The 23097-nt window shown below is 40.1% G+C and overlaps 1 protein-coding gene across 7 annotated transcripts in view; it reads left to right on the forward strand.

The window, feature by feature from the left end:
• The window catches only part of rnf152 (ring finger protein 152), a 94312-nt gene that overhangs the window by 22832 nt on the left and 48383 nt on the right, over positions 1-23097 (forward strand). For 2 of the 7 annotated variants that reach the window (XM_041814043.1, XM_041814044.1), the window contains exon 2: positions 8444-8509. The exons of the other annotated variants lie outside the window; for them this stretch is intronic. The gene's annotated coding sequence lies outside the window, so the exon portion shown is untranslated. The remainder of the gene's footprint in view (positions 1-8443; positions 8510-23097) is intronic. 7 annotated transcript variants of the gene reach the window in all.

The following is a 23097-nucleotide window of genomic DNA, read 5'->3' on the forward strand; positions in this document are numbered from 1 at the left end:
TAAACGGTGACGAATGGTGACGGCTAATGCATCCCACGATGGCAGTGGAAAATCATTTACCTCACTTTCAACATCCATTAAGTCGACTAAAAGAAGAAAATCTGCAGATGCTGCACACCGTACTGACTGAATAAAGGCTGGATTTAATCTGTAGGTGGTTCAGTCTTCATATGAAACGTCACTTTGAACATTAACTCTACCTCAGGGTTGAAAACTTCAACCAGCTAATGTCTGTTTAAATTGGTCCTATTTAGCAGCCATGTTAGAAGCTTTACCTTCAATCATCCTCGGGTCAAATTTAAAAGGATTTTATAGGCTGTTGATGCAAAAAAAAAAAAAAAAAAATCTCCATGTAGCAACATACGTTGGCATCCATGAATAATGAAGTTTAGAACCTAAAAGGCACGCAAAGTACCAGTGTAGTGTATGGAAACTGACCCTCAAATTCCACATACTCCATCTGCTCAGTGATCAGCACACAAAATAGACTCAAAAGCAAACTGCTTCGTTTCGAGTATATCTTTGCAATCCTATGGCATACACTCTGGTCCATCTCCAGTGCATGCAACTCTAGTCTAGATACACTCCCAAAAATCATCAGTCCACGTGGAGCAGATCGACTCAAACGGGAACAAAAATTCCAGTCGATTTAAAATTCAACACAATGCACAGACTCCTTATTGTAAATCTCATCACTCTATCAACTTTACATCAAAACTTGTGGCATAAGCCACAGATCATCAGTCGGTCAGAGGATTGCAGAGGTAACACGATGCCACACAGGAATAGAGGTTGACTTTGGAGCTGGACTTTATTGAACACCACACATCCTTTCCAGAAAACAAACATTTTGACTTCCTGATGATGGTAAAATATGAATATTACAGAAAAATTCAAAACGGATTGAGAAATTTGCCCCAGAAAGGCAAAGTCACCTGTTGTTTACATATTATTCTCTTGTCGGGCTTAGTTAGTATTGCAGATCTTGCAATGCCAGAGTGAACTTGATCTCACCGTTCTCGCTGCGTAGTTTTTCTCTGCGGTGTCGTGGGCGAGGGTGCATACTGGCGGTTGGAGCAAAACCACTGCATGTATGAAACTGCAGACACGAAGTATGTGGAATTTGCAGTTGGGGGGTAGGTGAACCATAGAAAACAAGCAGGCAGGAAGTAATATAGATCATGACTAACCTTGCAAAGCAGATGGATAAGCCTGTTTCCGTATTTCTCACTGGCAATCCATCTTGCAAAGCTCCTGTCTGAACCATTTGGGCCCGGTTAGAAAGTGACAGGACAGAAACACATCCATCTGGCGTGCCAGGTTAGATCATGACGGTATGCATGTCTAACTCTGTGATGTGGAGCTCTCAACGAAAATTCACAGATGAGAGCACCAAATATTAGGCTGTTGCAGGATATATGAATGTCTCAATTTAAAGAAGCTTAGTTAAGGTGCTGTCATGGAAATTTACTTTGAAAACGCCCAAGTAAGGAATGGAACGTAGGAAAGGAGCCACAGGCCGGATCTGAATCCTGGCTGGTTCTATGGTGCTGATATGTCAGCTTTAAAATCAAAACCTATTATTACTACAGTACAAAGCAACTTAATATATTTTTTTGCTCAACTACAAGTCTGAAACCTCTATTAGGTATCCAATAATATCATCAATGATGAGGAAGAGAAGGAAATACTTAAGATTTACTGAAAAATAGCTCATTTTGAGAGATGTTACTGTAAACATTCAACTATTTTTGAAATATTGAAGTAAATCTTTATCATGCTTTCATAGCCAATACCAAAGTAGAGAATGGAATGCATTTATTGATCATATGATTTATATAAGCTAAGTCATGATCCTTCTTCTGCTGTGAAGAAAAAGGTGCCTCTTCCTTCTCGTCCATTGTGATTCTTAGCTGCGTAAAAATACTTGAATGGAAATAGTCAGATGTGCTATTATGTGAAACAAACGGAGTAATGGCTCCAGCTTTCATTGAACAAGTGAGCAATTACGTTAAAAAAAAAAAGGACCTTGCTGCAGGCCTCTTGAAATCAGTGTGGTCTGTGGATGCTCCAGCTGCACGGAGCGCCACTGATTACATCATTTTGCACTGTTTGAAACACACCTGCAGAAATAACCCCACAGACAAAAGGACTAATTTTGAAACATTTAGAAGGAAACTGTTCAGATCAGCAGGACAGTAACGATTTTACTGATAGAGCAGTTAGAATAGGACAGATTTGTACCCAGATTACAGAGAGAAGTGAAGCTTTTAGAGCACAAAGGTGTAAATGTAGACGATGTGCAGCTCAGTGGGTCTGGATGTTTGGAACAGACGGCTGTTTCAGCCTTCAGGATGAAGGTTTTCACTCCTCTGAGACTCTTGCAGTCTGGTGTCAGACACGCGTCATTGAACGCTCCTGCGAGGTGGCATCACACCTCACTACTCCTGGTTTTATAGTGTTTTTTAGCACTCCAGCAAAACACCTGGAAATCCGTCTGAGTCTGCCAGAGATGCCATAAGGTCGTGAGTGGAGACAAGCAGGAAGAGCTTTATTTTATTGTCAAAGCTGGTGAAAAAAGGATGTAGACCTCTGTGAAAGACAGATGCAGATAGATCCAGTTATAAAACTTTTAAATTTATATTAAGATCAGTAAAAATGAAAGGCCTAATCAATCATGAACCAATCAATATTAGGTGGTTTTGATAAAATGATACGATGGGTAGATTATACACCATTTATGCAGGCAGATGCAAGTTTGCACAATTTGACCTGTGCAGGACTCTGCTTTTTAAATGTTTTTAGACTTTGACACCAGTGCATGTTTGTTATTACATTTAAATTTTTCCATTCCCAATTCCTCTTGGTTTGATCGTGTGTTCCCTCTGTGTTTGCACACAGCCCTGCAGTCTCTCATGCCCTCATATGGACATAAAATGGGTGTCTTTTTATGGGGGATGAGCTTCCAGCTTATGAGCACATGACACTTGTCAATTTAAGAACAATGGTGTAAATATATCAGCAGTCTTTTCTTTGGATATTCTTGAATGATGATGATGAATAAGACTAAGTTCATTTAATTTATTGGACCATTTACCTTGATGAATAAGCATAATAGTTTGTTGGTCTGCTAATAATTGTTTTCATTCCCATAAATGACCACATGAAATAGGTCCTGTCAAAATGTAATTTTCTTTTCTTTACTGTAGGATATTTGTTGCATTGCTCCTTTGGAGTTTTCTTTTTACTGGCTGTTGAACAAAGTCAGTAAAAGCATGCTGTTGACTGAATAAGGATGGCTTTTGTGCTTCTTTTATCAGGTAGTGCTGCCACCTATAGGAGGTCATGGTGCACTACAAAGCTAAGTAGACTGACCAACCGCTAACCAGCTGATATAAGAAACACAATATTGGCTGTTCTCAGTTATAGACTATAGTATTACACTATATTGCCAAAAGTTTAAGTGATTGGGAACGACAGCAACTCAGCCACGAAGTAGTAGGCCAAGTAAAATGATGGAGTGGGGTCAGCAGATGCTGAGGCATATAGCGTGCAGAGGTCGCCAACTTCCTGCAGACTCAATCGCTACAGACCTCCAAACTTCATGTGGCCTTCAGATTAGCTCAAGAACAGTACATAGATAGCTTCATGGAATGGGTTTCAATGGCCGAGCAGCTGCATCCAAGCCATACATTACCAAGCCCAGTGCAAAGCGTCAGATGCAGTGGTGTAAAGCATGTCACCACTGGACTCTAGAGCAGTGGAGACACTCTCTCTGGAGTGACAAATTGCGCTTCTCCATCTGGCAATCTGATGGATGAGTCTGGGTTTGGCAGTTGCCAGGACAACAGTACTTGTCCGACTGCATTGTGCCAAGTGTAAAGTTTGGTGGAGGGTGATTATAGTGTGGGGTTGTTTTCAGGAGCTGGGCTTGGTCCCTTAGTTCCAGTGAAAGGAACTCTGAATGCTTCAGCATACCAAGAGATTTTGGACAATTCCATGCTCAACCCAATCGAACACCTTTGGGATGAATTAGAGCAGAGACTGAGAGCCAGGCCTTCTCGTCCAACGTCAGTGTGTGACCTCACAAATGCGCTTCTGGGAGAATGGTCAAAAATTCCCATAAACACACTCCTAAACCTTGTGGAAAGCCTTCCCAGAACAGTTGAAGATGTTATAGCTGCAAAGGGTGGACTGACGTCATATTAAAGCCCTATGGATAAAGAATGGGATGTCACTGAAGTTCATATGCGAGTCCAGGCAGCTGAGCGAAAACTTTTGGCAATATAGTGTATCAGCAAAAAAGGTGATCCACGATCTGTGGTTTTAAGACTTCTTTGTCAACGTTATGAAATGGCTAAGCTCTCCCGCCCAGGTTCCTTCACCCATTTTTTTGGTTTTGTTGCTTTTCTCCTCACTTTAACACTGAAACAATCACTGAAAATCCTCACACATTTATGTACCCCATGATAACCCGGTGTTTAAAGTTTTACTTCATTGTAATAATTAACTGGTTTGCAGACCCAGTTTCTTTTTCTCTGACTTCTTGCAGCAAATTAATGCAAAAACCTCAGAATGAACTTTGCATGGATTTGTTTTTTGAATCTCCCAATGCAGCCAAATTCTTGGACATCCACAAATAATTAACTGTAGTTTTTATAAAACATGTCGAGTAAGAAAGCTAAGAGAGTGGATGAATCATAGAGAGCAACAAAGAAATGTGTGACCGTCAACTTTTTATTTGGTTTCCTGACTTTGCAATGACAAGGAGAGAATCAATAATACGGTTTTATAAGAGCAGCCTGTATTCAGGTTAAGGTGGTATGATTTGACGATGGCGCTCTGCTCTGAATGACCCAGATATGACAGACGAGCTTTATTGTTTTATGGTCGATTTACAGCTGAAGAAGAGGGCGCCTGTTGTAAACATGCTGGACATGCATGATGGTTTCGTGTCTGCTCATAGAGGGTTTTTCTCTTCCTGGTGGTTGTTGACGTTTGTGTGTCACTTTTGATCATCTGCTGATGTAGTGCTGGAGGTGTGGTTGGTTGGATGGGATGTTACACATGTATGTGAGATGTGGAGGATGATGGATGTGCTGTGTCCAAGATGAATGAGCTCATGTGACATCATTGAGCTGTGAAGGTCTACAGTACAAACTCCCCCCCCCACAGGGATGTGAATGATGTATAGACGGGGATGGACGAGAGCCCCGGGAGTCATTTTACAACCAATTCTACACCGAACCTCCTGACCTTTTAACCACAGAGGCGATAAACGACATCCAGCAGGGGTCATCATGCTCTGAATTTAGAGACTGCACTCTCAGGCCCAACCTCGAGTGTGAGTCCAGAGTGGAAGTGCAAAAAAAAAAAAAGCAGTTTCTTGAGTGTCTATTTGAGTCTGGCTGTAAAAAGATGAGAAATCCAAAATTAAATGCCTCCATGCTGGCATTAGCTAGGGATTGAGGCTTTATGTCAGGTTTGTCACTTCTGTAAGTTTGATATCTCAAGAATGCTTTTATTGATTTTCTTCAAACTTTTTACAAATATCCACTCTAAATTAAATCAGTTTTGGAGGTCAAAAATCAAGGCCCTATGTTTTAGCAATCTTTATGCTTGTGGAGTTTGTGTGTATGTGTCCAGCTGGTGCCATATTTTCCATTCATAGCTTTCACCAGACCTTACACTGATGGAACTGCCCCCTAGTGGGCAGGAAAGGATTCCTAATGCTGCGAGTACAGAGAGGCTGACTGATTTATTGATATCTTTTGACAGTCTCATTGCCAACTGTGTGGTTATGTCTGTCTGGAATTTATAAATATAATGATAGTGCCCCAGGTGTGTAAGAGTCCAAAGTGACAAAAACATGCAGATGAAATGAAAATCTCATTTTTTTCTGCAGTTGTTAGATGATGTAAACATCAGGGATGCAAAGATGCATTAGTCTTACGGCACTATCAGCTTATATCTGTTAACAAACATCGACCACTAGCCATGTAATATGGCATGAACAGATCACAGTCACCAGTTACCACAGTTATCTTCTGTGTCCAATCAGTGCCATGCTGCATCTGGTATAACTAGCTACCTAATCAAATAAGAGATTTTTTTTTACAGAAGTCACAATGTGGACCAACTCTGATCCATTTTTATGGTCAAAAGTGAGAGAGAATGTTGGCATACTAGGAGGCTTACACCAAAAGAGATGATAGAAAAGACATCAGCAGTAGCATTGGCTTCGATTAAACTGTTACGGTGAATATTGGTAATATTGGCCTTCATTTTCAGAGTCAAGCATATCCGGCAAAAATGCACCATCTGAAAGAGATAGAGAATAAAATGCCCTGTGCTGCAGCCCTACATAGTGGTCAGTGGGAGCTGCCCTAGCCTTTCTTTCCTTTCAAGCCTTCATGCTGTCACTTAACTGAGTGTTCGTCTTATTTGCTACATTGGAGTTAGTATTTTATTTCCTGGAGAGGAAAATTAAGTGTATTGTATTGCATCATTTTGTATCGTATCGTATAGTTTATTTCGTTTCATTTTATAATGTATCATATTATATCGTTTCTATCGTACCATATTGTTTTGTATCATAAGTATGATAATTTATCATATTGTTACCTCCGCCAAGGAGGCTATGTGATTGGGTGGGTTTGTTAGTTAGTTAGTTTGTTTGTTAGTTTGTTAGCAACATAACTCAAAAAATTATGGTTGGATTTTGATGAAATTTTCAGAAAATGTCAGAAATGGCATAAGGAAGAACTGATTAGATTTTGGGACTGATCCAGATCACCGTCTGGATCCAGGAATTTTTTTTAAGGATTCTGTACTATTGGGAGATAGGGCTTATGGTGGAGGTCTGCGCTGTTACCACTTTACACCAGGAGATGACATGAGTAACTTCATCCCAGCAGCATTTTGGCTGTGTTTCCATTCAAAGTTTTGGAGTTTATAGAGTTTGAAAGACACACGCCCGGTTGAGGAGACGAGTCGGAGTGTAAAAGAGAGAAAGACAGTGTATTGTAGCAAGAACACTCACAATGCTGGGAGGAATAGAGGAATATTCACCCTCTGACATGACTTCCAGTCGTCCGGTGAGACCATAGGTGAGACTGTCAGTGCATCTGTTGGCATCAGCAGGCCATGCTTCCGCCATGACAGTCCACCTGTAGTGAAGCCAGTGCTTTGCCTCACTGTGTTTCCACCCCACTGGGGAGGGAGTAATCCGCGAATGCCGTGGTGGGGGCACATGGGGAAGGATCCAGGAATTTATTACAGGATTCTTCACTATTGGGAGATAGGGCTAATGGCGGAGGTCTGTGCTCTCTGAGTGCTTTTGTATGGTATCATTTTGATTGTTTGATATTGTATTGTTTCATATCATCTTATATCATACTGTAACTTTGCAATTTAATTCAACAACTTTATTAATCCCTCAAGGGGCAAATGGTTCAGAGCAGCTTGCAAATAAAAGCATAAATAAAACACAGTGACAAAGACAACAACAGTAAGTTTAAGCTAAAATACACAATAAGACCTAAAGAAATGAATGCTGATATAACTTAGGCTTTAAAGGGACTTGCAGGGGAAGGAGATATAAAAGAAAATTGGTGAGCCTTCTTTTCTTAAGAGTTTTGGTGCTTTGGACGTAGCACTTATGCAAGTAGTCTGAAAGCCCTGACTTGTTAATATGCATGCTAAAATGAAAACTAAGCTGTGACACAGCCATGCGCAGCCACTGTGCACTCAGCCTGAAATGCCTGTTACATAGTGCTGAATGTAGGTGACAGTGGTGCTCACTGGTAATGAGAAAGACACCAATTCTTACCCGTTGAAAGTTATAGTACTTTAAGATCAACATTGAAACTGCTATTTTAAGGTGAAATAGTTACATATGGTTGCTTTACAGTTTCTTGCTACAGAAATCTACAGCTTATTCTGCATGATGACGCTGCTCGTTAATTAATGATGGTTGTGTCTGAATCCTCCGTCTGCTCACTCCTCGTTCTGTACAGTGAGCTCATCCAGACGTGTGACCCACTTTTCCTCTGTTTCTAACATCTGGGGCTGTTTGTGTGAGCTTTTATTATTTATTACAGGAACATGACACAACCTGACACTACCGCTCTTCGTAAAAGCATCACGAGATAGAGAATTACAGCAGCACACAGTCAGTTAATGATTGTTCAGAGGCTATAAAACATCAAATTTGTTGTTTTTCCATGATTTTACTTGCAGCCTCAATCCATTCATTACTGGACAGTTTAGCATACATTTCCCAATCTTTGCCAGCACTTCCTAGCCACTGGCATCTAATTAAACTTGCAGATTCAACTTGGGAATTGAATTTGAAAGCTTGTAAAAATTGGCATGTGTAATGGCTCGGTTGATGGAGTTCTTGGGGTCTATTTTATTTTAATTTTCATTTTTTTCCCGTCAGGGTCTGGCAGGCGTTTGGGCCCCGAGAGGAGAGCTGTTAATGTGTTTGTTATCCCGAGAGGCGAAGGTCTGTGTGAGTTTTATTTGATATTTTCAGGGTGACCTCCCCTTTTGAACCAAGCACAGCTTGTTTGGGGACACTGTGTGGAAAAGGCCACACGCTGTGTTGTGTCTGTAGGGTAAAAGAGTCACAACACACGCATGCCGTGATTGAGATTTTTTTTGGGCACAAGGACACAACCCCTAAAGGGAAGTGGAGTGATGGAGTCTTGGCAAAGAGCTGTAATGAAGAGGGAAAGAGAGGAGAGGAGGAAGATGAGGAGGGCAGATTAGAGAGTGACAGCATGAAGCTCAGAGGCAGGAGAGCAACACAGGAATTTATGGGATTTTTTTTTTACCATGCTGGAGGCTCAGCACCAAGTCTCATGGTGCAAAACTTCAGTCCTGTGTATAATGTAAATATAAATGTAAATACTATGCTTGGATTGACCTTAAGGGTAATTTAGCAAAAGAAATGCTGCGCCCCCCTTCATATACCCTTAGTGGTGGGTGGTAAACTGGTATCAATACTGTCACTGATGTAATTTCTGCCAGTAAATGGATTTTTGCGACACCATAAGAGGTCCAGTCATCAGCATGTTTCACTCTGACACTTAAAAACAGCCGGAAAACCAACCAATATTCACCTGTTTGTGTCAGTGTAATTAACATAAAGCACAGTTTGACATTTGTAATAACAGCAACATGCAGCCAGTGTGCTCACTTTACAGAGCGTCTCTGTCAGCCAGTCTGGGGCTTTAACTCAAGCTGACAAATGCAACTGATCGACAAGGTCTGACTTGAGCCTAACCCTGCAATAATTAATATGATAATGCCTTAAACAGTTTTACCTCATGACTGGCTTGTTTTAAGACCATGATAATTCAGTGATGAGGGCTGTGGTGTTACACGAGGTCAGCTGTAAACACGGTTGCTCCATACACTTCTGCTACAGCTAAGCTAAATGAATGATAAACATGCCATTTCCAACAAGTCCTTCACAATTAAAGTCCATAGCTGTTGTTGCTTTTATTATGAACACCCACATCAGGAAATGTGGTGATGTCAGAAGCAGCTTGACACACCTCAGCAGAAGAGAAATTAAACTTAAAATTAAAGGCGTAGTTACACAGCAGTGAAGCCAGAGAGAGACTTATAAAATCCTTTTCTATGATTCAATGCTCAGACATAAGTCCAGTCTGCCATCACAGGTTTAAGTGTAGAAAGAGAGTTAAAGCACCTGAATGTGCATTTAGATTTATCTTTTAATCTTGTTATACCAGGGTGTGAGACCAGTACACAGCAAAAACTGGAATGTTGAATTCTCAGGGTTTAACTCTTAAAGTGTAATTTTAACTCCATTCTGAGTTAAATGGCCTTCAGTTATGGTGTTACTAGACAATGTTAATTGACTGAAATGTATTCAGTCCAAGGCTATTATAGTTAACTAAAACTAACTAAATAACTAAAATGAAAATTCAAAAATCATTTTAGTTAACTGAAACTAAATGAAAACTAATATAAAAAAACGGAAACTAACTATAACTGTGTAGCGTGCTTACAAAACTAACTAAAATAAAATAAAAAAGGAGGCAAAATATCCTTAGTTTTAGTCTTTGACACAACCATACTGACTGGCACCAACACACAAGTCTGGGGAGTGTAAAATTGCCTGATCTGATTGGTTAAGACCTCACACAGTGGTAGTTTTATGTCTGGAGTTGTATTCAAACATCATCATTAAGTAAATAAAATGAAAAGTGAAGAGTAGCCTGTTTTAATATGTTTTTAAAAATGTATGACTCTCACTCAGCCCCGACGTCTATCTGTAAAAAACTAAAACTAACACTAAACTAATTAAAACTAAACTAAAATGAAGCATTTTTGCAAAATAAAAACTAAACAAAACTAACAAACCAGCAGTCAAAACTAATAAAGACTAAACTGAAATCAAACAGAGAAAGTGAAAATGAAATAAATAAAAACTAATGAAAAATCCCAGCTATTATAACCTTGATTCAGTCTTAGTCCTAAGACTAACTGGTTCTCAAACTTTTTTTTTTTTTTTTCCTGGAGCACCCCCCCAAGAAAGTCCAGACTTTGGATAGCCATGGTTGTACTTCTTTCTGCTCACTTCAGAATCTGTCTTTCTGTGTTTACTAAAACTCTATACGTCTGCCCCACACATTGAAGAAATTAGCTAAGCAGATTGTTTTTTCCTGGATTATGTATTCCCCTGCCACCTGAACTCACCATGAAATCAGACTGTGGCCTGGTTTTGCAGAAGTATGTCAGTATTTTCATCAGCATTAAGTGTTAGCACTCAGTTGGTTGTATTTTTTATTGTGAGTGTTTTACTGTTATACTAACAGTAAAGCTGCCAGGGCTAAATTTTCCTTCTCACCCAGTGTTGGCTTCAGTCCCGTATTAAAATATGGGATAGATTTCCTAATTCCTTTCTTGCTTCTTTCACAGTTAAACCCAGATCCCTCTGTCATTGAATTCATTCACACTGTAATGAAGACGCCGTTTGTTTGGATTTATCACAGCTCGCTGTGTTCAGCTCTGCCAACGATGCAGACGTCGTAGCCAAATTTATGTTTGGCAGCTGTTTCTGCAGATCATTGTTGGGTGTAAAACCATTCCTGGGTGGTGAGGATGAAGGAGCTTCAGGTTTTGACTCTGATAGCCCCGTCTTCAAACATAGCAGTTATGTTAATGCAGTTAAAGGTTTTCTGTAATTTTCTGCCTGCTCTTCAGAAGATAACTAAAATAAAATTTGTCCTCATATCGTCCTGGTCACTAGGGAGTCTGCAGCAGCATCCCATTTCCTTCATCCATCACAAATCCTCCGCTGGGTCTCTAATGTGTCTTTACTGCTGCTGAGGAACGCTTCACTGACTTTACCTCCCCCAGCCTGCTTTTTCTTTTTACTTTACCTGGTTTTAAGTCAGAATCTGCTCACAAAACATGAAGACAAACTGGGCTGGTTGGCTTCCTCTTGTGCTACATTAAATCTCTCAGTGTGTGAGACTCTGTGGAGGCCTTTTTATCACCTCAGCACAACAACAACCCACCAGTATCAGCCTAGAGGAGTCTCATGATTTACATCTTTACTGAGACACTGCCTGTCAGCTTTGGAGCATTTCAATCAACAGTTTTCTCCAAACATTGCCATTGTAACTTCTTTAACTATTTTCTCCACTGCTGTTAGGGTTAGTTTTTTTTTTTTCAAAATAAGAGCAAGTATTAATCCAAAGAGGAAATGGATAATCCTTAGCTTAATGAATAAATGGGGATCATTGGACATTATTGAGTCATTTGGTACATGCACTCTTGCATCTTTATTATAGATAACAGTATTAAACAGTGTTTTTGGCCGATAAGCACTTTGAATCTGTCTTCTTTACCTCTAAATCATGATTGCAGAACTCCTTTTATCATTAAATTCGGTGGTCTGTCTGTCTGTATCGATTTGCATGCTACATTGTTGCTCCGATTGTCCTTGAGACCTCTCAGGAGGCTTCTTGGGTCAAATGTCATAAATTTGGAGATTTCTGCTGTGTTATGAAGTGACTGTGGAATACCATTGCATCTCATTGCCAACAGAGGGCACCAGAGTAATATACAAAGTTTGCATTATTATGTGGCAGAACTAAGAAAGCTGGCGTGGGACTGTAACTTTGGTGATTCGTTGACAGTGATGTTGGAAGATAATTAGGCTACAGCAGAGGCTGCTGTTGGAGGACGAACTGACTTCTAAAAAAGCCGTCATGTTTGCATAAGTAATGGAGGCATTGTGGATCTACACGGCATTAAAGATCCTGGTAAATGGAACAGAGCGGCAGCGTCTGTGACCGAGGTAAGAAACAAATGACCAAAGCCCCAGTCGAGCATTAGAAAATGCTACAGATGCAGTGGAGAAAACCACCTCTTAAGATCATTATTTTCCTTTTCTTTCACAAGAGTTTAAAACATGCTGGCATAAACTCAGACAGGTGTGGAATTTAGTTTGTTGGCCACTGAAATTGCACTCTTTTCCTTGTGTTTGTCTTTGCTTCACACTCTGACAGTGCGATACAGTGCTAAGTTGCAGAGAGAGAACAGACACAGCCAGTTTCCTCATCCCTCATCCTCATGTTCTTTACGCCCCAACCTGCAGACTTGTCTTTAATTCAGCTCAGTAAACAAAGCCACGTTGTGTGCTAGCAGGTATTTACTGTGATAGGAAAGCACAGGTATCACAAATGGTTTTACTGTTGATTAAAATTGCAATGGCATTACAAAGCAGGGGAAAATTACTGTGGTTATCAGTAAAGCCAGAAACTGTTTCATCCTTACCTGGAGTCTTTTGACTTTTAGTGGAAAGCTCTCGTTTTTAACACAAAAAAAGATGTCCCTATGATGCATTTAAAGAGAAAGTGAATTTAATTTCTCCAACAATCTCTTAAACAGTCCTTGCATTGAAGTGAATCAGCAAATAAAGCATGTCAGACTCATCGGAGCCCCCTCCCCTTGTCTCCAACAGACCCTGTTTGTCTTGGCCTTAATGGGACAGCTGATTGTTTTCCTCCTCGTGAGCATGTTTCCACACAATTTGAATTAATTGGATTGTAAATTGATCCCACTTTGGAGCTGAAACCCTGGAAGCCGGAGCGTTGGCTGCATACAACAGTTTAATCTGAATACTAAATGTTATTAAAAGCCTCCCCTGCCTCGCCTGTGTAGGACACTGTGTACCTGGTAATGAGAAAAAAGCCCCCAGGGCCCATTGCATTCATTGTGCAGCAGCATGCTATAATTCAGTAATTAATTGCCTTAGTGCCTGGACGACGCTGTAATGGTTTGATGATAACCAATATGACTTCACAGGGCTGCTGTCCTCGTGTTTTAATGCAGAAAGGTAAGCAGGAGGACAGACAGCCATGTTTTTATAATGAATGATAAGAGCTAACGCAGGCTAACAGAACTGTCACAAACTGCTAGCTTTGAATTTAACTGACGCCTGAATGCCACTGTAAATATTGAACATCAAGGAAAAATTGCAGGGCCAACACTAATAACTATAATAATTGTCAAAGGATGTTTTTCAGACAGCATACGGAGGTGGTCTGGGATGCCTTCATCCAGACTGTATTGGCTGTGTAGATGCTGAGTTTACAGACACATGAAAGACCACACTGGTCATTTACATAACCTGCTGTATTATTCAGATACGGTCACTATGATGGAAATTTCAGCTTATTTATTTATTTTTTAGAGATCTGGGTTATTTAGCTTGGCTCACAAATTGCTCTTCATTTGGTACCATTTTACATTTTTTACATATCTTTAAAGGGTCTGTGTCCAAAGTTGCCATTTTTAGTATAGGCCTGATTTTCAAGTGAAGACCAATTTAGTCCAGCATTTTCAGAACACCCTTAGCACCAGCTCTTTTTGTAGCATTGCCACAATGCTGTTTGAAACCATTCAACTGTAGTCACCACTTTGTGAAGAAGCTGTTACTATTTTGCATTTTTTTTTTTCCAGTTGTGGTTGTTCGGTGATCCGCCTGTCCTTCAATGAGTTCACATGGAAAGCACTGAGCAGGAACAGCCCATGTTCCTGCCTTTCCTGTTCTAAGCTTGGGCAGGGAGAATCAGGAGGCATCAATGGCAACAGAGTGACATTGATTTAGTCAGAAGTAGGGCTGGGAAATTAATTGAAAATTACATTAAATTGCAACATGCCCTGCTGAAATTTCCAAATTGCAAAAGGTGAAATATTTCTTTGACCTGAAATTTGTGTCAAAATAGCAGTTTTAAACTTGTATTTTTGCAGCAGAGATGTGATGCATGACATATCATGCAACCATTCAAGTGACATTTTTTTAAAAAGTCTACAAAAACCTACCCTCTTCATTTTTGTACTTTTTTTTAAGTATTAATTATAAGAATGACAAAACCCCTTCAATGCAATAATTCATATCCAATATGCAATACAAGTCAAAATCATCAAAATTGGACACTTTTAAAGATCTGTTTAGCCCTTGTTTATGAATTAAAGAAAGTTAAGGAGTAATCACAAATCAAATTGCAATTGCAATATTGGGGGAAAAAATCGCAATTAGATTATTTTCCAAAATCGTTCAGCCCTAGTCAGAAGAAGTTAAGGAGGAGCTGGGGTGGAGGAGGGTTGCAAAAAACAGCTTGCAGAGTGTGCAGCAAAGCATAGCCAGGCTAGAGCAGTTTAAATAAGGCAGCATAAGTGAAGTTAGCCAATGACATGCTAATCAGCTGGCTGTCATCTGATGAGGGCTTGCGTGAGATCAGCTATCAAAATCAAGACTGGGCGGGACTTCTTATACCAGCTTTGCCAACAGCGTTGATGGAAGAGAAACTGATCTGACTCATCTATTCCAGGGTGAACTTTCTAGGTGTACTAAAAAGCCTTAGTGAATTATTAGAAATTTGTTCACTGAGGCTCTGCTTCGTGTACTTGAAATCAGGTCCATGCAATGTCAGGAAATTAGATTTATGATCACATATCAATGTTCATAATCCACTTTATCTGAAGAAAACAGTATGGTTGTCTGTCAGTTCCAAATACCCCTAATTCAAGTGGATATTAGTCTCTTCATCCACTTCTTTCAGAGCAGACAGCTGTGTTTTGTCACTCAGCCTGACTGAGCAGTCGTGCCAAAAGTGACGTCATATGTAGCTCCACCTTTCTGGGATGGATAGGTAAGCCTGGCACCCCTACAGAAGGGTGCAAAAAGAATTGGATGGTGCAGGTCAATTATCTGGGACCCTTTCCAACGTTTGAAAATGGGAATGCAAATAAATATGTGCTGTGTCCTGCCAAACTAAACTGCACCGCTCAGTAGTCAACCAAAGGAAACTTGGTAGACTGAAAACACACCCATGCACCGACCAATTAGCCGGCCATTAGAGCATTTCACTATGTTATAAAAAACACCTTGCACGTTCTCTCAAGATGAGTTTAATCAGTGACAGGTTCCTCATTGCATCCTCCTGGAGGTCAAAATTAACTTAAAGAGCTGTACATTTTACACCATTATGCAGAGCAGTGCTTCTCTCAGCTGAAGGCATCAGAGTTTTAACCTCAGGGTATCAGGGCTGGCTACCAGCATTGAAACTGGTCCACTGATCACATAATGTCAATCAAAAATGTTCCATAATGATCAAGTTCTCTATCAGTCAGGGTATCTCTAGTGGAAATACTCCTATTTTTTGCTTTGCTGCACAACCAAAAACAACACTGAACCATCAATCACAATAATGATAGTGAAATCTGTCAGTAGGGTAGGGATAATAGTTGTCTTATCTCAAGAGGAAAACAAAAGAGTTGTGGCTTTGTCATGTTTTATTTTGTAGTGTTAGATGTAAAACTATCCAGATATTCTGTTAAATAAAACAAATATGGAAACAAGAGATAAGTATGCAAAAATGCACATCATTTTTATGGCTAAAATTAAGAATTTCAAACATTCACTGCTGTGCTAATCACATTTGTTGCTGCAACTCTGAGTCTTTCATGCTCTAACTTGATTAGCTGTTGCAAAATCAAGAACTTCCATTCAAATACGGCTAACATCTTTACCCAAGAGAACCTCATTTTTCTCTGTTTCAGTGCCATTAACCTGTGTTAAATAAGCCAGTCCTTTAAATCCAGATACATCTCATTTGCCTCACTACTGGCTGAATTTAAACCCCCCTCCAGTGCCTGTTTCACTATTCAGCGTGCAGCACCTCTGCTCCTCATCTTGCCTGCTCTGCTTACACAGCGGAGGCTCAGAGGAGCCGGCAGACGCTCCCTACAATGTAGATGACAGGATAAAAAGAGAAAGAGACAGAGTGGAGGAGAATGAATGAGGAGAGCGGAGCGGGGAGCGAGAAGAATGGAGGGAGCGGTAGAACAAGAAGGCCAGAGAAGGAGGATAAGCCACATCTCCGCTGTCTTGACATTTCTCTCTGTCTCTCCTGGGAATGAAAACCCCGATATAAATGTTCCAAACTGGTGACAGAGTGGGGCAGGAGGAGGAGGTTTGTTTGATGTGCATTAGTTATTACACGCAGCAGAGTCCTCCTATAATTCGGTTTCAGGTTGATGTAATTAAAGGGTTCGAGCCTCAGCAGTTTTCTCCAGGCTAATTTGTTTAGAAAGCGCTGAGTCCCCGTCGGCAGCTGGTGACGATTGAACTACGGTGATTCTGATGCTGCTGGTCATGGCAACAGGAGGCCCACAGGTGAACATATAGGTATCTCTGTCAGGATAGCTGCTTCATCGCCGGGTAGATTTCATCAAGCGTTTTGAACTAGGTGCTGCAAATCAGACCTGGAGAGGAAGTTCACCTCAGATGGCGCTTACATTTTACACCCAAAACAGATATTTTTTCTGATAAAGACACTTTGATCCACATTTTAGACTCCTTAGAATTAGAGTATCTGCATTTTAGGTGTAAAGACAGTCACAATTATTGAGTACTATTCCACATGCTTTTATGCTTGTTTTTCCATAGGGTTTGCCATGTGATAAATGTGTCAGTGTTTGTTGTATAACCCTAATTCCAAAAAAGTTGGCACGCTGTGTAAAATGTAAATAAAAACCTAATGCAATGGTTGTTAAAACTCATAAACCCATATTTTATGTTTGATTGTTGTGTGATGTAGGATTCTTGCTGATTCTGGGTCTCAGAATGAAGCTTAGTATTAGTTTATGCAGGACATGGTAGTCAAAAGCCCAGCCATGATCAGCTGACAGCCAGCTGATCCTAATTATTACCTCCCAACTCCCACAGCAAATCACAGCTCTTCCTCTCAACATATTTAAAGTATGACATACTTCTCATAAATCCCTGATTGCATTAATGCTGATGCACCATGCTGTTGCTGCTGACAATGCTTCACCTCCTCCACCCCAGCCTCCTCCTTTATAGCATTAAGCATGTTGCACCCTCATATTGAGATTCATTACGGATTAATTCCTTCTGAACTAAATTTATTCATCGTCATAAAAGTATCCATTCATATGGAGGTTTGTAGCCATGCACTCCCTGGAAAGTCAAAGCATGCTGCTTGACTAACACAGGGAGCATCTTTTGAGCAGATTATCCTCAAAGTAAAACTGTAGATCCATTCTGCAATAAAATGGTTACATGTATGACAAGAGTGTTCCTGACTGAAATGTTTCCTGTTGTTGAAAGGTCTGGACTGCAGGCAGGCTAGTTCAGCACCCAGACTCTTCTACTGTGGTTTGTGGTTAAGTATTGTCTTGCTGAAATAGTCAAGGTGAAAGAGACGTTGTGTGGATGGGAGCTCATGTTGCTCTAAAACCTCTATATAAGGTGTCAACTGATTATTGGCCTTGCACATTATTGAGGCAGATATTTGGTTGATTATCCGTGTGCATTTTTTTAAGCTGTATTTTTGGCGTTTTTATTCCTTTTTCATAGGAGGACAGTGGACAGAGTTGGACACAGGGAAAAGAATGGGGGAGGGACGTGAGAGTGTAGCCACAGGTAGGGCTTGAACCTGGGCAGCCTGTGTACATGGGGCGCACCTTAAACCACTACTACCAGGCAAGCTGTGCCCCAGTATTGGCATTTTATTTTACCTATAATCAATAACATTGATTACGCTACTTTGGCTCCACTGCAAGGTGTATGTTACCCTCTGATTGTATTATCAGTCTCCACTGTCTCACCAGATGTCCTGATTGGCTTGATGTCACTTGACTACCTGCCAACCAACTCTTACACAGTGAGCCTATAGGATCACTTCCTGTATTTTGCTGCCACTGTGCTGCTCTGTGCATTTTCTCATGCCGATAGAACTAGGGCTAAATTGTTTGTCTTTATCTTTTGATCATGCAATTTTACTTTTGCCACATTAAGAACATTTTGTACATCATAATGAGTGTATAAATTACTAGTTATCAGTATTGGTATCAGCCCTATAACAAGTTACAGGATAACAAGCTGGATGGTCAGGACGTGAAAAAGAATTTAAAATTTTGATTCATGTGACCACAGAACAGTTTTCCATTTAACCTTAGCGAGCTTTGGCCCAGAGAAGACTGTGGTAATTCTGGACTGCATTCCCATATGGCTTCTTCTCTGCATGATACAGCTTTAACCTGCATTTTTGGCTAACTTTGTTGACAGACAGTGATTTCTGGAAGTGTCCCTGAGCCCATGCAGTGATTTCCAGTACAAATCATGTCTGTTTTTAATGCAGTGCCACCTGAGGGTCCAAAGATCATGAAGATCCAGACCTTCAGCCTTGTTCCTTTTGAATAGAGATTTCTTTAGGTTAACTGGTCTGTTGCCAGTTAACCTAATTAGTTGCAAAATGCTTACTTTTAGTACTACTGTTAACTCATTTTTGACACTTTTAACCCATTTCGATACTTTTTGCCCCTTTAACACAGTTTTTGCAAGATTGTAACCCCATTTGAACCACTTTTCTTGCATGTTTTATCCCCTTTGTGCCACTCTTATCCATTTTGCCACTTTTCTTCTATTTTTGCCATTTTTTTAACCCCTTTTCATTAAGTTTTGTCAACAATTTTTGCCACTTTTAACCCATTTTTGATAGTTTTTGCCGGTTTAACAAAATTTTTGCCGTTCTTTAACCCATTTAAACCACTTTTCCTGCATGTAATAACCAATGTGTGCCATTTTTGCCGCTTTTCTTCTATTTTTGCCACTTTAAACTTATTTTCATGACTTTTTTGCACTTTTTTGTGTCATTTGTAACCAATTTTTGATCCTTTTTTTCCCTTTTTCCTCTTTTACCAATTTTTGCCACACTTGCACCTCTTTTCACTACCTCTTCTGCCAATTTTGCCTCTTTGTGCCACTCAACAATCCATTTTGCCACTTATCACCCATTTTTGCTACTCTCTAACCCCTTTTCACCACTTTATCTGGTCATTTTTTGCAGCACTTCTGCCAGTCTTAACCCTTTTTTAAAATATATAATAATTATGACAGTAAATTTCTCTAAAAAAAGGATCAAATTCTAAGTCATTCTAAAACTATTTCACTGTTAATTGTTTGTGGTATGGATTTGACAGCTGCAGACATTTAAAGCCAAAGGATACTATTCAAACCACAACATCTTCTTTTCCTGCTTTTCTGAATTTAATGATCTTTCAATCTTTCGGGGGCTGGACAGGAAGCTTTGGGGGGCCTGATATGGCCCCCGGGCTGCCAGTTGATGATCAGTGGTTTATGAGATTTAACAATCATTGCATTCTGGTTTTTATATTTTGCATAGTGCCCCACCTTTTTTGGAAGTGGGTTTGTAGAGTCAATGTAGAACAAATATGAGTTTAACTTGTTTAATGAAATTACAGAAAGAAATGAACATCTATATGATATTTTAGTTGCTTTGTCTCAATCATGCCTGGAGTTTGCTGAATATTAGCCGGAGTGAATTTGGCGACTTGACAGAGTTAATAAAATAACTAAGATTAAAGCAGGTGCAGTAAAAAGGATGACTTTACACAGAATGCACATTAAAATGTAAAAGAGATGCTAATACTAGAAAGTATCTGTTGGCAGAGATTCAGATTCTCCTCTTAAAGCTGCACTGGGGAGAGTTTAATATGAAAATACAGAAGCTTTATCAGCCTTCCAGCTCCACGGTGGTCTCATTCATTCCCTCTAACTGAGTCAACATGGACTCCTTCCAAATCACATTCTGGGCTGTGCTGTGAACACATCCTCGCTCACAGGAAAGGATGAATTGGATTTACAGAGCTGTGAGAAAGATGTCCTTCCAGAGAAAGCAGGATTTGCCAGCGTCAGATGTGTTACCTCGCTGCTTCCTGGAGGTTTTTCTTCTTTTGGTCTAAAGACTCGTGACGGCAAACACCAGCATGCTGCTTGTGCTTTTACCTGATGTCACCCTGCAGGATTTCTTGGATTTGATGTGTGTTTAAAGTCCCGGAGTCCTGAGCTTTAAATATTTTAGGATAAAGCAGACAAAGAGAAAACAGTTTTCAAAACCCAAATTTAAGTTTTTGTCCCTCTTTTCAAACACCGGATGTGCCTTTTGGAAAAGTTTTTTCTTGTTGACATTTGTTCTAATAGTCTGAGATTATGACCCAGACATGACCTGGATGTGTCGGTGATTTTTAGGCTTTTTGCAGAAACAGTATTATACCTCAACATTGGGACATTTGAAAGGGATCACACATAGAAACATAGGTTTATGCAACAAAACTCTCATGTCATAGTGGACTCATTAGCGTGCAAGGGAATAGTAAAGAGGTTTGATTTTGTTAAGTGTTTTTCTTGTCCACTAACAACTCATAGTGCTTTTACTCCAGGTGTCATCCAAACAGACCTCATCCATATGTGTCTACATGTCGTTGTCGTAGCAGGAGGAGCAAGTTGGAGCTCAGAGTTTTACCAAAGGAGGAGCTGGGGTGGAGGGGGGTTGATGGGGACTGGAGCCCCAAACCTGAAGTATTTTGTTTTAGGAGGAAATCGAACATAACATGATGTGCTGCTCCAAGCAACAAAAACAGAGAACTTGTTTCAGTGCTCTACAAACTCAAAGCCAGGCAAAAAAACAACTTGAAAAAAAAGATGAGAGGCAACCAACTGTACCTATAGGGGCTATAAACAATCACAATCACATGAATCATTTCTGCAGGTAAACCACAAAGATTTATTTCAGTGAGTTAATTTTTGCATGCAGGTTAATCCACACCAGGGTAGGAAATTTACACCAACCACCAGCCAAATGTGGGCATTATTTTGCAGTGTTGGGTAAATTTTCCCACCAAACCAAATCATTTTGTTTCAGTAAACGGGATAACGGGATAATAAACACATGCTCACTGGCGAGGGAGCCCCGCTTCCTCCACCCCGTGTCAGAGCTGGGGCCACATGTGTGGTGGGATGCTTTGACTCAGTAACATGAGAGTTCACAACTGCAACTGGTTTATCCAAGAAATGCGTGTAACTAAATCACAGAGAATATATATATATATATATATATATATATATATATATGCTACAACCTCTTTCCAAAAGGTCTTCAATTGCTAAAAATATTGATAAAAAAGATTATTTTGACATATTTGTACCCATTTTTTAAACACTAAAATTTCCCATCATCATCATTCCCATCATACAACCATAAGTTAGCTTGTTAAGTATGCTAATTAGCATCTATCCTGCCGGTTTCAACACAGACTTCAGCACTGGATTACTTTTTTAACCAGTGGGACCTACTACAAAGTTTGGTAGAACTTTTCACAGCCCATCTTGGCGGATAAAGAGGTTAGACCTGTGTGAAATCTGAGGATAACTTTACCTATGATGCAGCTGCAGACATGATGGAATCCCCTCTCCCCCTCCTCCGAGGCTGACAGTTGAAGGTTAGAATTAATTTGATTCACAAAACCAGAGCACTATTATACACTGTTGTAATAAAAAGATCCTAAATCATGAGAAATTCATAACTGGCTGGTGAGACTTTGATGTTCCTCCTCGTTACAGTGACGTTCTTGTGTGAGTGGGGCCTTTTCAAATGCTTTGATGCTACTTTTATTTATCTGCCACCAGTCTTGCACTAAAACCAGACGTGTTTAAACTGGGAAACAATATTGCAATAATCCAGGAGGTAACAGCAGCTAGTTATAGTATTACAGCCAGTTTACATCCAAGTCTTTTGGCCATTTGATTATTTTTATAAAAGTATGATTTTTCAAGGTGCCCTTTAGAAATGCTGCCACCTGTTCAATGCAACCACTTTGCAGCACTAGCCCACATTCCTGCAGCCCCAGTCTGCAGTATTTTACATTGCTTTTCTCCACAAGGCTTATGATAAAAAGGAAGAGCTTTATCTACTTCCAGAGGCCTGACCTGGGCCGGTCCGGGGCTGATCCTGCAGCTTGGCGTCCTCTCACACAGCCGACGATAATCTGTCCACTCTTCTGGAGGTCTGGGTGGAAGCATGAGCTGGCTGTTGGATCAAACAAAGCATCTCTTCCCAGTAAAAAAATAATATTCAGAGCTTTGTGGGATAGAATACACAGGTGGAGAACAGCGGTTAGCTGGGCTCAGGTGGAGTTTTCATTAAGCGGAAGTGCAAGTCACTGAATCTGTGAGTGTTTTTGGATTTCAGAGGCTCATCTTTTTTGGCTGCACTCGCTTTATTAAATATCTCAAAGGCAGGATTTTTATGGGATTCTGTCTAAGGGTGTCCTCACTTGGCCTTAAGATGAATGTGTGCATCTCCCGTGGCTGTGTTTACTTAATTCCAGACTAGACAGGCTTTTCATGTATAATTATGCACATTTGATCAAACTAAATCCCAAACTAGGGCTGCAGACGGAGCGTTTGGTATTATTAATGGGCAAGGATTTGTTGATTTGCTGGTTTTTGGATTATATTTTTGATGTCAGTGAGAACTCTATCCATAGAAAGCTGCATAGACTGTTGCTTGATTTATGCTTCTGTCATCTTTAGTGAGTAGATTTAAGTCTATTATCTAGATTATAAAACCTCAAACTTTCTTATTTTTCAGCAGTAGACCTCTAACCAGCACAGGAAATAATGCTTACAAATGGATTTTCAAAGCCAACATGAAGCCA

Source organism: Cheilinus undulatus, linkage group 19 (assembly GCF_018320785.1).
Source record: "Cheilinus undulatus linkage group 19, ASM1832078v1, whole genome shotgun sequence".
NCBI classification, from domain to species: domain Eukaryota; kingdom Metazoa; phylum Chordata; class Actinopteri; order Labriformes; family Labridae; genus Cheilinus; species Cheilinus undulatus.